The 17,223-nt window shown below is 47.4% G+C and overlaps 1 long non-coding RNA gene across 2 annotated transcripts; it reads left to right on the top strand.

The window, feature by feature from the left end:
• Positions 1–445: 445 nt before the first annotated feature.
• LOC118928176 (uncharacterized) lies at positions 446–15,447 on the top strand. Of its 2 annotated transcripts, XR_008992496.1 has the most exons (5): positions 446–1,305; positions 1,551–1,627; positions 4,615–4,723; positions 9,031–9,197; positions 11,848–15,447. It is a non-coding gene; the product is annotated as an uncharacterized LOC118928176 (long non-coding RNA). The 2 variants fall into 2 exon arrangements; XR_008992495.1 differs by lacking the exon at positions 4,615–4,723 and having other exon boundaries at positions 455–1,305.
• Positions 15,448–17,223: the final 1,776 nt, after the last annotated feature.

Genomic DNA, 17,223 nt, shown 5'->3' with positions numbered 1-17,223 from the left:
ACTGCAAAGGCTTAGAATGAGTTCACAGAGGGAGCCAGGAGTTCCAAAATCTCTGGCTCATCCTCTGACTGTGATGATTATCTAGGATCCAGAACACAGAGAGTAAACGTCCCTCAGCCTCTGCATGGTCAGAGCACTGGGAGAGACCACCAAGTCCATCCCAGGGCTGGTGAACGGAGCCCAGCCAGGGGAACACCAGGCTGCTGTCCTGGAATCTGGGAAAGTTTAACTTGGACAAGAGAAGATATGGAGGGGGCCTGATATGATAACAACCGTAGTAAGTCATCTATCACTGTGTACAAACCACACCTAAAACTGTCTCAAACCAACAATAATCATTCATTGGCTCACCATTCTGCAATCTGGGCTGGGGAGATTTTCTCTGCCCTGTGTGGTGGAGTGCTGTGGGCTGGGCTCACTGGTACATGTGCTGCCAGCTGGCAGTTCGCCTGGGGCTGGAGGAGCTGGACACCCACGACATCCATGACACGGGGCTTTGCCTGCATGTCCATCACCTCAGCTGGGAGGCTGGGAATGGCTGCAGACTGGATGCACCTCTCTGCTCGTGCTTTCATCTCCTTTTCCACATGGCCCCTCATCCTCCAGGAGGCTAGCCCAGGCTTCATGGCCTCCCAGGACAGCAGGACAGTGAAAGTGGATGTTGCAAGGCTCTTCATGCCCAGGACTAGAATTTTTGTCACATTCTACTGGGCCAAGCAAGTCATAAGACCAGCCCAGACGTAATGTGGAAAGGGACCACACAGAAGTGAATTTAGGAGTGTGATTCATTAGGAACTATTTTGCAGCAGTCTTTCAAGATCACTAATATCTATTTTTCTATAGTCCAGTTCACAGAGGACATTTGCTTGCACTGTCTTATTCGATCCTTACAACTAAGTTGAGATATGGTCAAGGATATAACAAAAATTAACCAACAAAAAGCCTGAATTTATAACATTTGCCACTTTCCATGGTGTGACTACTCCTACTGTGGCTCATCTGAAGTGACCAACATGAGATCACTGCATGCCAAGGTGAGAGGAGATGCAGTCCATAGCTGGCCCCGGCACACCACCGTACGCGGTGGGGATGATCTCCAGTCAGATACTGAAGAGATACGGGACTTTCTCATGATCACGCACAGCCAACAGTGGAAGATCTGGAACTCAACCCAGATGCAAATTGTATGCTTTGGTTATGACACCACCCTGCCCCACAGCAATTTTCTTCAGACATCTGAAGGGCTTCTGTGGAGAACAGCTGCAGTCTAGGGTGCCCCAGAAGACAACATAAGAGTCAATGCGGGTAAGTTTCAGAGAGGCAGATTTCAGTGTAAGAAAGTCAGTATGAGAATGGATTCTGCAATAATACAGTCATCCCCAGAGGATGAATTACTTTGTACCATAGTGTTGTCCCTATCATAAAGTGTCTTTCAGAGGCCAGACCTTGAAGATTTCTGAACTAGGGGAAAGATTGAACTACATAACCTCTAAGACCCCATCTATCTCTTAGATTCTGGTTGTAAGGATGTTTTGAATTCCCAAACCTAGAATCACTTGATGTCCTTTTGAGACCAAAGAAGGCAAGAGAAGGGAAGAGAAGAGGAGAGAATAAAGAGAAAGAGAAGGTGAGTATTAAATCCTGGCTGGAGCTTGGCCAGAAGTCCCAGTCCAGTCTGGGAGAGCTAAGTCTCCAGAATATACTCAGGTCCGGGAAATGGGTCTTCACTACGGTAGCTCTGGTCCAAGTGACAGAGCCCTATGACTCATGATATGGAAGCACAACTTACATTTTATCTAAAGTCAATTCAAATGTCAGCAGACAGCCTCAGACCTTATGTCTGAAATGTTAGGAAGTGCTCAGTGTAGTGTAACTGATATCACCTGGTTGTTTAGCTAACGCTCTTTCTTTCCAATTGGTCTACTTTAATTTTTCTCAGAAGGAAACCTTGCTATGGATTTAGCATTTAGTCTCTTTGGGTCAACCAGAGCCCAACTGCTCCTCCCCGGGTTTGTGCCGCACCAGCCCTGCAAGAGTACAGACCTGCTTGAGGGGCTGGCAGTCTTGGGCACATCCCCCTCGGCCTTGGGGGCTTCCTGAAGCACTTTTAAGTTCCTGGTTTTATAATGAGAACCGCAAAACTGGAAGCTTTCCCAAAGGAACAGCTCAAAACCTGAGGAGTAAATCTCAGCGTTTGGGAATAAACTGGCCAGGATGTTTCCTGGGATGACTCAGGCGTCGCCCACAGTGCCAAAGGATGACGCGGGGAGTCATAAAGCCTGGGAGCTTCCGGGGAGTGGCGCAAGACAGGTGCCGAAGCAGATAACTCATCTCTGAGAATAAGTCTCTCCGCTCGAAAGTTACAGAAGTCCATGTCTCCGTGGTTCTGAGAGCTGCTCCCTCAGGCAAGTCGACTGAGGGGAGCTGGGCCCCGCGCTCCCAGGCGGCAGCTCCCCCGAGCAGACCAGCCCCAGAAAGACGTCCCAGGATGCTCGCACATCAAGGCTCCCAGGCGCCCCCTGAGCGACGTGCTCCCTGAAGTCTAGCGGATCCATCACCCATCAGAGGAGCGGCCTGGAATCGCTGAGCAGGACATGAAATGAGAAGTGATGATGGTCCCAGCAGGCACTCCTCTGAAGGCAGGTGCTGGGGTGGCTGTACTCCACTCAGAAAAACAGTTAGTGAGGAACTCTTGCTGATTTACACACAAATCCACACCAGCTCTGGAAACCAGGGGACCCCTCTCCCTAGGCTTGGTGTAACCTCGGTTATCTCTGTTTTGCTCTTGCACAGAAATAGGTCTAAAGACCTCAGGGAAACAGGGCATAAGCTATTAAATTAGAGCTCCTCTTCTCATTTCCTCACTTGGCAAATGCTAAGACTTGGATGTCTGCTGATCCTGGAACTGCAGGACACCCCGGGCCTGGGGCCTGGGCTTGGGGCTGGCTCAGGGCTCCAGTGCTGGGGCTACCTCAGGAGACCCAAGTTCCTTTCTCTCCCTACTCATTTCCTTCTTCACTCCTCTCCCCACCAACCTCAATTTCCTAGAATTACAGACCTTAGGGGATTTAAAGTTCATGCTAATTTGAACACCTGACTTTACAGGAAAGGCCCAGAGATGAGAAGCAGAGATGCTGACTTTTGAAGGACACTCAACCAATTAATGAAAGAGTTGCTTATTAGCCAGTTCAAACCACTAACCTTTTCAGTGCATGACCCTCTTCCCCACTTCCCTCTCCCAGTCAGTGTGGTAACCAGCCTCCCAGGTGGCTCCTAAGACGCCTGTCTCCTGGCATCCACACCCTTGCATAGTACTCTCTCCCATTGTATCAAGTTGGTCTATGTGACTGACAGAACACAGGAGGTGTGGTGGTATGACACTCCTGAGATCAGGTTATAAAAGACCGTGGCTTCTGCCTCTGGATCTTACTTGCTCTCTCATTCTCTTGGATTAGTTGCCCTGGAGAAAAGAAGGGACATCCTGAGGCACTCATACAGACTGTGAGAGGGTCACATTGTAAGGGACTTGAGTCTCCGGCCAACAGTAAAGCCTGCTGAAACCACATGACTGAGCTTGCAAGCAGAGCCCTCCCCCGCTGAGCCTTCAGATGACTGCAGCCCTGGCCAAGAGCTTAACTGCAACCTCGGGAGGGACTGTGAGTCAGAATCACCATCTGAGCCACACCCAGGTTACTGACTCACAGAACCTGTGAGATGAAAAATGTTTTTTGTTTTAAGCTATTAAGTTTAAGAGTAATTTGTTACACAGGAGTAGATTAAAAACACGGGTTTTACTTGGGGGGAAAAAAAAAAGAGGGAGAGAGATGAAGGCAAATTCCAGGGCTCCAGTCAATAAGGCCTTGTCCTATGCCACTTTAGGAGAGGAAACTGTGGCAGATTAGAAAAAAAAGAAGCTTCCCTGGAGGCCTGGGGCAACAGCCTCATTAGCACAGGACTAAGGGTCTTCCCTTGTCTAAATAAAAGAATTCCAGTTGGTGGGCTGCTAGAAGGTACCAGCTAACCACATAGATGCATAATGTGTAGCCCTTACAAAGGTTTAGAGAGTTACTCATTGATGGCTGTTCTGTAATTTAAGGGTGTGCTCTCAAGCTAAAGGTAATTTCTTGCGATTCTGACACCCCAGTTGGGATGGAGTTTCCATGTGATGTTTTCAGAAGCCTCCACAAAGGCAGAGCCACACTCAGTATGTCCTCCCCACCCCTAGTCACTCCCTCAGTGGACCAGCCCAGCCCTGGCTGCCATATACACACCTCCAGAGAACAAGCTCTCTGAAAGGGGCCCAAGCAAAAAGCTTCCTACTAATGCACACACTTGACAGATTATGGTCACAAGTGCTTTTTCTGACAGACTTACTCATTGGAGGGTCAAAACTACTGGGTCCTCAGACAACACTCTATCCTATGTGCTGAAAGATGAGCTCTGTCTTGTTTTCTCTTCAGAAAACTTATAGCATAATAGGTGCTTTGTGGTGCCCAGCATTTGTTTCCTAAAATATAACGAAACTAGGTTAATGCTTTTTTTTTTTTTTTTTTTTGCCCTTGAAGTGTAGATTCAGAGAGCCTCTGGGAAACTTCTTAGCTTCTTATTTTACAGATCCAACAAGAATGTAGCTGTTGCCTTCCTTTCAGAAGGGATTTCAGTTGACTACCCTGGAGAGAGGTGAACCGGAGGGGTGGGGGTCCGCCCCGCCCAGCAGTCTCAGGTCAGTGACAGAGGGTGAGCGCGGCCTGGTGCTCGCTCCACAGCACCGCGCTGCCCTCCTGTGCAGAACGAGGCCAGGTGCCTTTGGGAGAGCTGGGGGAGGACCGGAGGCGCTTCCCCGACCTACTGTATCCGAGCCCACGGCCTTGTCTCTCCCGCTGTTCTTTGGCCCCTGAAAGGAGACTAGGACGTCCAGGAAGAAAATGAAGAAGTCGGAGCCAGCAGTCGTTTCTGCCCCTAGGAACAACGGGTGCAGCTGTGCTCCTCACGAGACAACGACCGCTCTCAAGGGGGATTAAATGAAACTGTGCCCACGCTGCTACCGTCATGAGAGCCTCACCCTGGGAACTTACGCATTTACTCTTTCGGAATTTTAAGGATCTGGGAAGACCATTCCAGGCAAAGAGAGATTCCATAGAAAAAGCGGGGCACGGCCAGTTCTTGGGTGACTTCTCCAAGGGAGAGAGAAAATGCAGATCTGTGCTTTAGGGATTTCCTCCAACCCAAGGCAGTGGAGTGACACAGCTGGAAGGTCTTCGTTTTCTTCCCTTTTCTTCTTTCTGTCCATCCAGTATTGCTTTCTCTCTTTAAATGTGCTGTATTCCATTCCTCACAACCTTGTTCACAGAAGGGTTTCCAAAAACTACTGACCCACTCTGCCCCCTCTGCTCACGCCTCTCCAATCTCTATCTCCAGCCCGGACAGCAATCCCAAGTGCCTACCAGAAATCACTAGACCCCAGGATATATTTCTGGGTCTCAGATTCGGCCTTTTAAAATAGGGTTGATGTCTGGTTATGAAGAGAGATAAAGAGTACAAGTGAAGAACTACCAGCAGAACAAGAAGGGACATAGATGCTTAGTAGCAGCAAGTCCTCACTCTGCCTCACAAGTGCCCCAGGAGCTCAAAGCAGCCTCAGCCTAGACTGTGTGATGAGACAGGAGAATGAGCAGATGAGCCTTTGGATGTCCTTTGTCCCTCTTCCCCCATCCCTTCTGCCTTCCAAGCCCCCAGGTGGAAACAAGTGGTGGGGACTGGGGCAGGAGAGAACGCATATGGTTTTTTTGCGTGTGTGTTCGTGCACACACTATAATTGTTCAACAGAGAAAGGCTTAGTTGCAGTCCGGAAAGACTGTGCACCACTTTTAGCACCCATCTAGACATTGATTTTCTGCCAAGAAAAGGAGAAAAAATAGATTGAAAGATAATGAGTTAGATAGATGATAGATGATAGATGATAGATAGATAGATAGATAGATAGATAGATAGATAGATAGATAGATAGATATAGATAGATAAATAGATAGATAGATAGATAGATAGATGATAGATAGATAGATAGATAGATGATAGATAGATAGATAGATGATAGATAGATGATAGATAGATAGATAGATAATAGATAGAAGATAGATAGATAAATAGATAGATATAGACAGATTTACAGGCAGACCTTGCCAGTTAGCATCAGTCCTTTGCTCTTGGGAAGTGTCCTTGTTTAACATGAGTCCCAGGAGGTGAGCAGACAGGACCCCTTCTGCAGGACTTGACCCCACTCGGAATGCCACTGGTTGTTTGCCTCCAGGTGGAGAGAGGACTCCCTGGGGCTCTCTGTTAAGTGGAATGTCCAAGAGAGACTCCAGCTGTTCTCAGCGTCTTCATATCCCAAAGTGAAGCAGCAGGGAAACCGTGTGAGAGCAGTGGCTGTCTGCAAACTCCTGACACCTGGCACTGCCGTGACCTCATATTAGTTTGCTAGGGCTGCCCTAACGAAGGTCCACAAACTGTGTGGCTTAAGCAACAAAAATTTCTTGTCTTGCAATTCTGGAAGCTAGAAGTGTGAGATAAAGGCATCCCCGGGACTGGATTCCTCAGCGGCTGTAAGGGAGAACCTTCCCCAAGCTTCTCCCCCAGCTTCTGGGGCTTTACGGACCATCTTCAGCATCCCTCACCTTGTAGGAACATCAGCCCCTCTCTACCTTCGTGTTCAGAGTGTTCTCTCTGTGTACTTGTCTGTCTCCAAATCTCCCCTTTTTATAAGGTCACAGATACATTGGTTAAGGGCCCACCCTAAGGACCTTGTTTTAACTCGATTACCTCTATAGAGGCCCTGTCTTCACATGAAGTCACCTTCTGAGCACTGAGGACTAGGGCTTCATGGTATTTTTGTTGTTGCGGGGGATGGTGCACAATTCAGTTCACACCAGGCCTCATCTCATCCGGCCCAGTGTGCTGAGGTCTGAGTTTCATAACCAAACACACTGACCTTCTTGTTTTCAGTGTTGACCTCCTGAACTCAGTCAGAGGCTGGGGAAACAGACAGACTCATGCCTTATACAGCTTAAAAAGCCCAATTTGGGGAGGTTCCATTAAACAGCTTCCATCATTTTTGTGGTCTATCTAAATTAGAGCAGATTCTCAACGTTGTCTGATTATTCTAACTTTTCACACCTCCTTGAGAAGGGCAAGGAAGAGTGTGGAAGGCTGGCTGTCCCCCCAGACTCTGTGTGACTCTCTGCATCAGGGCTCTGACCAGGCAGCCCTGCAGGGAAGGTAGCGGGAGCTCAAGAACCTTTGGGCTGGGGCCTGTCATCCACGGAGGCAGAAACGCGGGTCAGGCCTAGCCTGGATGTGGGAGTAAGGAAAGAGGGGAGGTGCAGGGGGAAGGGGAGGGCAAGGAGGCCAGGGAAGGAATGAAAGGGCTGGGAGAAGAGATATTATTATTATTATTATTATTATTATTATTATTATTATTATTATTATTATATTACAGAATAGGGAATACAAAATAGGGAATTTGTGGGTAGTAGAGATAAATGATCTTGTCATTAGGCTGAAAGGAAGTTCTGTGTAATGGCTGGGATTATATTTGGCTTTGCATAATAGAAAATCCCAAAATAATAGAGGCTTTGTAAAGGCTGATCTTTATTTTTCTCTCACATAAAAGAAATCTGAGGATAGGCAATCTAGGGCTGGTAGGGCAGTTGTGTGATTTCCAGGGAACTTCATATACTGCTCCCCCAAGCTTAGCATGTCTCCTCATGGCCCCTAATGACTGCTTAGCCTCCAGCCATCATATCCAGGTACCAGGTAGCAGAAAAGAGGCTCTGAGACCCCCACACACATTACTTCTGCCTACGTTTCAGTGGCCAGCACTTAGTAAGATGGCCAAGTAATCTTTTCTCTGGGTAGCTGTGTACCTAGCAAAAACAGGGGATTTGTTATTAAGAACAGAAGAATGAATGTTGGAAGGCAAGCAGTGGTCTCCACCACCACATTGCATGTGAACGAAAGACAGTTACTATCTAAATTTGCAAGCTCAATCTTGCGAAGAGAATGTTTCTGAAGCATAAATTTTTTGTGTCTGGAGGATCTCATACTCCACTGGATTTGAACCATCCCTCAGGTCTCAGCTTCTATCTCAGTTCCTCCAGGAACCCTCCTGGGTCCCTCAGCCTGAATTAGCCTCCCTATCTTATGTTCCCCTGGTGTCTTATGCTTCTCTGTCAAAGCACTTTGTATCCTAGTCATTATTCAATTATTTGTATAAGGCCCGCCTGCCCTGTAAAGGAGACTGTGTGCTTCATGAAGGAGGGACTCTGCCTTGCTCACCATTATCTCCATAGTTGATACAGGGGAGGAAAACCTTCCTCTTACCCTTTTAGGCTCTCTAGCTGAACCTAAGAATTAAACTGACACAAGACAGATTCAGGAGAAAAGCATACAAGTTTTATTTCATATTTTTAAGTGTACACAAGAGTCTTCAAAAATGAAATCATTAGGCCCAAAAGTTCATATGCCTTTTAAACAAAGGACAATACACTGTGGGGGATGTGACAAGACACAGGGGCTCAGCCTAAGGTAAGTAAATGTGGGCCCGTGACTAGGAAATACATGGGGGAAACTGATGGGAGCCAAGTGTTATTTCAGTAGGTTTGACTCATTTGGGCATCTTCTCTCCGTCTCTCATGAGGAGAATGCCCTGCTCTTCCTGGCGTGTAGAAGGGCACCTTTCTCAGGGGCAATTTTATGACCTGATTTTAGGTAGAAAGGGGCAAGTCAGAGACTTTCCTGCATCTGCTGTTTCTCACGTGATGTCAGCTCAAAATAATAAAAGTGGGATATTTTTGGGTAGTATGTTCTGAACCCCTCCGTAGATCCTCAGTAAAAATTTGTTAACTGACTTGGAGTGATTAGAATACTAGAGAGGCCCCAGATTCAAGGCCCTTTCCAGTGAGACTTTTCTTTAAGGTGCTTCCCTGGCTGAGCCTGGGACAAAATTGGATTCTCCTGTGCCCGCACCTGCAGGGATCTGGGCAGCCCCGCGCCCATGCTGACGTCCGGGAGGTGCATGGGCTGGGGCTGTCAGGCCGGCTTCTCTCAGGAGGACTCCCAGACAAACTCCACTTTACAAGACCAGCTCTAGCCAGAAGCACGCCCAGAAGTGCTGGAGAACAGAAACCGCAGCTGTGTGGGTGAGTTTTAAATCTGAAAATGCAACCGGCTGCCCAATGTTTGGGGAAGAAAAGTAGGTCACCGTCTTCCCCTGTGCAACGTCATCCCTAAAGGGGAAGGAAGAGCTGTGTGATTGCTGGCGTCACAGGCTTGTGGGTAAATTCGGTCATGCTCAGCTTTATGACAACTACCTGCCCACCCCTGTCATTTTCAAGACTCCCTAAAAATTGAGAAAAGATCAGTCTGGGCTGTTCAGCCTTTAGGTCTTGGATAGAGAATCTTCTTGAGGCCAGCTTTTTAAGAAAGAATCTATTTTAGCACCACCCCAGCCACAGGGCAGGACCCAGAATCCATTCAGAGTAGCTCCCAAACCCTCTATTTTAAACTTGTCTGATTAAAGGAGTTGCGTTCTGTTCTCTGGCATGGATGGGATCACAGGGTTTTAAAGGCGAAAGTGAGCTGCTGGAGCCCGGGGAGGGCACTAAGAGGCCTTGAGGGTGAAGCGATGCCAGACTCTGATGGGAAGTGCCCCCCAGCCCCAGGAGAGATGAGCCCAAGAGAAAGGAAGACTTGTCTCCAATTTAGCAGACAAAAAAAAAAAAAATCTCCCCCCTGCCTCCTGTCCTTCCACATTCACCATTATGATATTTAGTCATAACCATCTGGGAAAATTTCAACCACTTCTTCTGACTGAGAAGCTGAAAGTGATGTTCCCCTTGGTAGGCTTCAGGGACTTTTGGAGGCACGGCCGAGAAGATCAGGTGCTAGAGCTGTCGCCTTCTGATTTGCAACAGCCAATCATTAAATATTCAAGACTTTTGTGAATCAGTTGTTAAACCACTGGTAATTTGAAATCTGCACTGGTGGGAGTATTTATACTGTGGAAATTGGCAAATACTACAAATGAGGGTTTTTTTCTTTTTCTTTTTTTTCCACGGAGAGCTGATTTACCAGCACAAACTGCATTGCTCTCTGCAAGATGAGAGAGAACCACAGGCTGAGCAGAGCTAAGGGTGCTTGGGGCTTTCCTACACATCTCTGTCATGTCATCTGTCACTGTGCCTTGTACCTTTCCTTGGGGTCAGTGTTGTCTCTGTGGAAACACCTGTGGATCTCACTCCTGCTTCACCGGGGTATGTGAAGAAGTTTATTTTCACGTACTACTCTGCTAAAGCACTCAGAGAGCACCCCTTCCAGGAGCAGCAGGCCCATTTCCTTGCAGAAAGAGGAGAGAAGGGAAAGCTGGGGAGGCTCCTTTAATGGCGACAAGTCAACAGTAAAGCAGATAGTGGCCACCTGATAACCAAAGATTGGCTTCCTTCAAATCCCCTGATAGAATCAGCAGCCCAAACTTGTTGATTAAAGCCCCAGTGACATTTCTTATGTAAGTGGATCCCTGTGCTTCCAATTTCATTTTCAAAAGGTTGAAAAGGAAACAAATTATTTTCATGAAAGAGATAATAAACTTGACCAGGATTGGTATAGAGGAAGTCTGTAAAATTTACTGTACTGGCCAACTGGGGAAGGGGGTACTTGCAGAAATCCAAATTTCTAGGACCTTCTCAGAGAAATTTAGATTCTGGAGCTAGACAGAGGAGGCCAAGAACCAGCCTCTAGGACAGCCCTATTGTCACCCCATCATTCTGCTGCTGGCAGCCTGGGACTACACCTTGAGAAACTGGGCTGCAGAGGGTCCTCAGGAGGCATTTTTTAGAAGGTGAACTGACCCCCAAGTAGGACCCTCCTCAGAGACCAGGCCTGGCCCTGCCAGGTTGTCAAGAGTCACCCACTGAGATCTGTGGGCCCAGCATTGTCCTGGGAGTTATGGGCACATGAAACACTAAAGAGCATCCCATTTCTGTGGGTGAGGGCCGGGGCGGAGCCTGGGGAAGGTAGTCCCAAGGCTCTCAGAGGAGTGGCTGAGATGCTGTTGAGGACTCGGCCGCCTCCAAGAGAAGTGGGAACGGCCCAGGTCTGAGCTTCCAGCTGGCCCTGCACTGGCAGCCCTGCGGCTCTAGGAGAGCCAAGAGGAGCCTGGGAAGCCCTGGGAGGTGGCCTTCATCCACCAGGGGGCCAGCCCTCCAGGCTCCTGTCCACCCACAGCAGCTGCCCCCTGCAGCCAGAACCCCCTGGCCATGCCCACTGCAGGGCCGCCACCCCATCCAGCACCCCATGCTGAGAATCTCAGGATGGCAGTGAACTTCTGTATCTTGGAATTGGTGCGAGGAAGTCCTTCCCCCACGGGCTCAGGGAACCTTCTAGAAACCACTGAAAGCCACCAGAAATCTGTTTTCCTTGTGGAAAGCACCTCTTGAGAGTTTACATTTATAACAACTGGCAAAACTCATTCCAAGAACCCAAACTGACTTACAAAGATGACGTGGAAAGGGGCTTTGGCATCCCACAGGTGGGCTCACTCTGGAGAGAGCCTACTGATGCACAGTGGTCCCCCCTCCAGCACCCCCAGATGCCATACCCAGGAAGACATCCCACTCCCTATTCAGATGGCCCAGCCCTCCCAGAGGGCATCATGGTAACAGAGAAAAAAAGATGTCAAGTTTCACCTCTGCCCATTATATCCTGTGTCGTTTGAGGAGAATTCTACTACAGCCCTTTCTTGGCTGTGCTCTTTGTATTTATTTCTAAGCCACTTCCTCTTTCTATTTCTAGATTGTAAGCCAGGATTACAGTTGGTGTGATTCACTCACCAAGAGGCCCAGCTATTAATCTCCCCTCAGAGACCATGGCTGCCTCTCAGGAAGCATGAGAGGGTGCAACCTGAAAGGATAAGGCATCCATTCATTCTTAGGAAAACGCAAGAACTATCCTAGGCTTTGGGAAGGCTGCATGCCTAGGACCAGAAGTTTGGCATGCCTGGAAAGCCTGTGACTTGCTTAGTTTGCATTCCTCTGCTGTGCTGATGTCCAGGCCCTCAGTTCCCCAGAGGGAATGAACAAGGACACTTTTTGAAGACTTTCTGCAAAGACCTCACTGGAAACCTTGCTTTGCCAGGGGCCAGGTTTGCCAGACAATCGTCAGGCAACAGTTGGCCATCCTTGAGGAAGATGTGAACAAGAAGCCATTCGAAAGCATAATCTTCTAGAAACTAAATTTCAAAACAAGCAGGAAACCACAGCTCAGGCATGAGCTGTGTTCAGCAACCTGGGTTCACACAAAGACAGACAAGAATAGGCTTTGCACAATCCTATCACCTCCCATTTATGATTTCTAAGCAGTTTATTCATCCTGATTGCATTGGGGAAAGATTATCCTGGTGGAATGCTGAGCACCAAGGACAAGGCACAGGATGATTTGATTGAGATCAAGTCAGCATTGGGTTGCTATTTTTGACTCCCAATTACATTCTCTGCCCTTTTATCTGTGCAAATGTAAGCTGGAACACACCTGAGACAGCACAGAAAATGCAGAGCTTCAATCTTTTCCTTTGTCTCTGAAGGAGCCATGCATTCAGAGGTGTGCCGGGGCTGGGGGCTTGGGGCAGAGTCTGGAAACATATCAAAATAATAGTGATTATTTCTGATAATAGGATTACAGGTGGCTTTTTAAAAAATTGACTCCTTTCTGCAGTTTATGTTTTTCTACAATAAGTATGTATTTCTTGAATTCAAAAATGTTTTTCTAAGTAGCCTGCAGGAATTGGGTAGTTCTCCTCTGAAGTTGAAGGCTGGCCTTGCTCTCTCTGGGTATAAGTGCATTGGGTGCAAAGGAAACCCAGGTCCCTTGGATTCTGTACTGGTCAGGAGATAAAACTCCACCATTCATAAGGTCAAATATCTATCTGATGTTCTCCACTGGGAGCAGCTCTCAAGTTACTCAGGTAGCTTCCAGTCTCAGTTCCACCAACAAACTGCCCTGGCTTGGAAGAAAGAAGCGTTTTTTCATCACAGTGTTCTCCAGGCCTTCCTTGGAGAGTTGATGGGCCTCAGAACTCTATCCTTTTTGAGTCCTAATTTGGATGATTTTGGAAAACTGTGGCCACAGATCTCCCTCCTCCAAGACTAGCTGAGTGATACAGATGGTGCCCGTGCTGCAGACAGCAGGGCAGGAAATTACACCCTAACTATAGGTCTTCATTCAGAAACCCAACAGCCTCACCAGAAAATAAACTTGAGAGCCCTGAAGCATCAGAACACTGACCTACAAGATCAAAGAGCAATATTGAAATCTCTCCAAGTGAACTTTGAACAAAAAACAATCCTGCAGGGTTTTGTTTTGGCCTTCCAACCATGTGATCAGGCCAGACTTAAGCCTGATAGTTCTTCCAAATTACTCCCTGCCCTTTTCAATAGACCCTTGCACAGAGAGAAGCAGCCACTAAGGTTTCCTGTTGAGGAGAATTCTTCGTGTTCTGTGAGGGGACCATGTATTTAACAGAACTCATGTGTAAGTTTTGCATGTAGTAGGACAAAGCTACTTTAGTCGAACTTCAAGTGTTTTTGGCAAAGCACATGTCCCCAAGATGAAAACACATAAGGAAGGAGCTTATATTTGACATGAGCTCCTGATGTATTACATCATGAAAAGGGTTTGGGGAACAAATGGAGGTCAAAGCCTGAGGACTTGAGAGAACCTACCAGAAAACCTTAGTGGTTCCTTTCCATTCCTCTCCACAGCTCAGATCCTGCCTGCCCTTTAAGGCCCATCCAAATAAACTATCCAAAAAAGCCTCCAGTCAAGTCAGCACACACCAGTGTTTTTCCTATTTCCAAACCCCTCTCCAGAGGAAAGGTGGTATCATGGGATATATCACCTGGACTCTGTGGGCTCTGAGTGGACACTTTCTGGACCAATGCAGCCAGATTTACATTAGTGCCCAGCTTAGGACTGCTCAGGGTTCCCACCCACTCAGTGGCTCAGCCCCTTGAAGATTCCTCTTTCCCCAGGTATTGGGAATGCAGTGAAGAGCAGTGGCTAAGCACAAGGCCATTGGAGCTGGAGTTCTGTGAGATCCCGAGCAAGTTCTCAGCTTTCTCTGAGTCTTATGTTTCCTCTGTATCTAGTTCCTCATTTGTAAACCGGTCTTAATACTTGTGGTGAGAATTAAATGAGAGAATTCATGTAGTGCACTTCACACCAAAAAAACTTAGTGGTTTTGTTTTTCAAAGTGGACTTCAGATTCTTTGACCCATTTCCCATCAAGAGGTCGTGCTCTGTGTCACCTCTCCTTGAATCTGACCTCTGAAACTGCCTGACCAGTAGAACAGAGGTAAGAGATGCCACACCAGTTTCTGGCTCCAAGCTTTCAGACACTGTCAGCTTCCAGGTCCTGCCTTGCTCTGCAACCTAGACACACTGCAAGGGAACCTGGTCACACAGAGAGATGTGTTTGGGCAGAAAGCCCCAGCTAGGTATAAGCCAACAGTCAGCATAAAGGGCTTTAAGATGACTCCAGCTGCTACCAGATGGGGGCTGCCATGTGACTGTGACCACGGAAATCAGAGATCCGAAGCTCTGAGCAAGAACCACCTCACTGATCCTTGTCAACCCCAGAGCCACGAGCAATAATAATAAAAAAATGATTGTTGTTGCTGTAAGGCACAGAGTTTTCCAGGGACCTATTACTTTGCCACAGACACGTGAGGCCTTTCCTCGCCGCTGTAAGGAGGCCTCGTGGTGGCCCGGGAGGTGGGGGGGTCCTGGCCCTCCCGCACCGTTCCTCCCTTGGCAGGTGGACACCAAGTCATGATTTTTCACCCCCAGCTGTTACCCACCCCAACATGCTTTAGGGATCAGAATCCAGGTGTAGACTAGATTCAAATTTTCTCCCAGAACAAATTTTGTAGCCCCCATGAAAATAAAGCACTGCATTCAAAGGATTGTTTGGGAGGGAGGCTATCGCCCGCCTCTGAGACAAGCAGCCTCTTCACCGGCAAGCTGCCTTGCTCTGTTCACCGTATTTCCCACGGATCTTAGATCGTTTTTTCCCCAGAAAGAATGTAAGATTTTTGAGGGCAGGGACCCTGTTCTAATTTTCTTTTTTTAGTAAATTGTAATTTTTTGAGAAAACAGTGATCATAGCTAATTAGGCAAGTTGAGTCTGTGAAAAGCCTAGGACCATGCTGGTAATCAAAAAGGTCAAAGAGTGAAAATGTGCCAGTGACATCTTACTATGCAGATGGACAGTGACTGCACTGGGGTGTGGGGGGACTTGATAATAAGGGTGAATGTAGTAACCGCAATGTTGCTCATGTGAAACATTCATAAGATTGTGTATCAATGACACCTTAATAAAAAAAAAAGAAAAATTCACACTGCCCAATATGCGTCTATTGATGTTCAAATGCAACAACAATAAAGAGTGTATGGAATAAATCATTCTTTTGTTAAAACAGGGTAAGATGGTTCATATAAATGAAAAGTCCAGGGGTTGGAAGGTTTTGTCAAATTGTTGCAATACTGTATCTTTACTGGGTGATTCAGGTAGTTACTATGGTCTGCCCAATATGTAAGAAACACTTTGCCTGCTGAGCTGATAATAGCAAAAATCTTGACACTTAGGTCCAGTGCTGGATTGCAGGAACATTCAGGCCTGAAGCATATTCAGTGGCTGGGTTGGGGTCTTGGGGGCTGTGGTGCTCCTGAGGAGTGTCATGCACTCCACACAGTGGCTCATACATAAGCCTCTCCTTGGGGAGCATGTTACATGATGTCTCCTGCCCTGTGGAACCATCTCCCTAAGTTCCCTACCAGTTGCCAGCCAAGAAGCTCACCATGCATTGTGCCTGTCGGCTTCATTAGCTGATCATGTGCGTCCCGCACTGGGACAACACTGCACTGTACCCACATCCGGGTTGGGTGGTGGTGTCCTCTCTGTGCCGCACAACTTCCAGGGCTTGTCTCTGTTCTAACCCTTACTCTGCTGTGCTGTGTCTGTGTATGTACCTCTTTCCAACAGACAAGGAGCTTCTTGAGGATCTTAACAGTCATCTGTTTTTCTCTTTCTGTTCCCTTGAAATAGTAGGACCTCCCTTAATAAAGTTTTTAATGAATAAGTAAGTGAATGAATAAAGTTTCAACTCTTTCCTTACAGGTTTCAACCAGCAGTAACTACCTGCTTTTTCCCAGATGTGCCCTTGTCCCAAGGGAACTATGCTAAGGTTTCTAGAAGCCTTCCCATTGCACATGGTAGTGCAGCAGCAAGATGGGCTGCATAATTCAGTGAAAATGAGCAGTCCCAGCCTCTGCAGGGCCCCTACTTCAAAACTTACCAAGACTCTCAAGCAGTGACAGCAGAGCATTAAGCCAAGCACAGGACCCTTCCAAGCACTGTGTCCTGTGCGACTACACAGGTCACAGGTCTATGCAGCTGGTCTGTATAGCAGCTACCTGCTGTTTGCATGAGCCTGCATGCCACAGCCCTCCTTCTGGTCACTGCAGCTTTATTTGGGAAAGCACCCTTCTCTTTCTGTGTGGCTTGTATGGGACTCAGGCCACCGTGCTCTCCCAGGGGTTGGCAAGTGATCCTGGTCTGGCCAATGAGAGCCCTGCATCCTTCTGGTCACGATTAGTTCAGGGATGGACATGTGACCCGAGCACAACCAGTGAGAGCCATACCTCAGAATTCTGCCTTGGAAAAATGTGGTATCTTTTTGCTGGGCTGCCTATGTTGGCAGGAAGTAAACCTAGAACCCTTGGGGTGACCAATTAGGGAAATTCTGACTGAGATACAGCTGATACTGAAAAATCAGAGCTGAATAGACAGGACAGTGAAAGGACAGATTCTGCCAGCATCATTTAAGCAGCTGATGGAGCTGACCCTCTGGACTTATCTTTTGATTTGTATAAAACAATAAATTTCCTTCTTGGCCTAAGCCAGATTACCATGGGTTTCAGTCACTTGTAATCAAAACAGACCTAATGGGTTGGAGCTTAATAAACACTTTTCTGTTTGAATAATAGACTACCAGGGCTTGAAGGAATCCATTGTTTACTTCTACCACACATCTTTTGCTTGATTACATTTGACTTGAGAATCGGGGCAAGAAATATAATAGCCCAGAGACTGACTCCATTATTTCAGTGAGA

This window comes from Manis pentadactyla, chromosome 11, assembly GCF_030020395.1.
Source record: "Manis pentadactyla isolate mManPen7 chromosome 11, mManPen7.hap1, whole genome shotgun sequence".
Lineage (NCBI taxonomy): Eukaryota > Metazoa > Chordata > Mammalia > Pholidota > Manidae > Manis > Manis pentadactyla.
The sequence above is the reverse complement of the archived record's forward strand: the minus strand, read 5'-3'. Positions and strand labels throughout refer to the sequence as shown.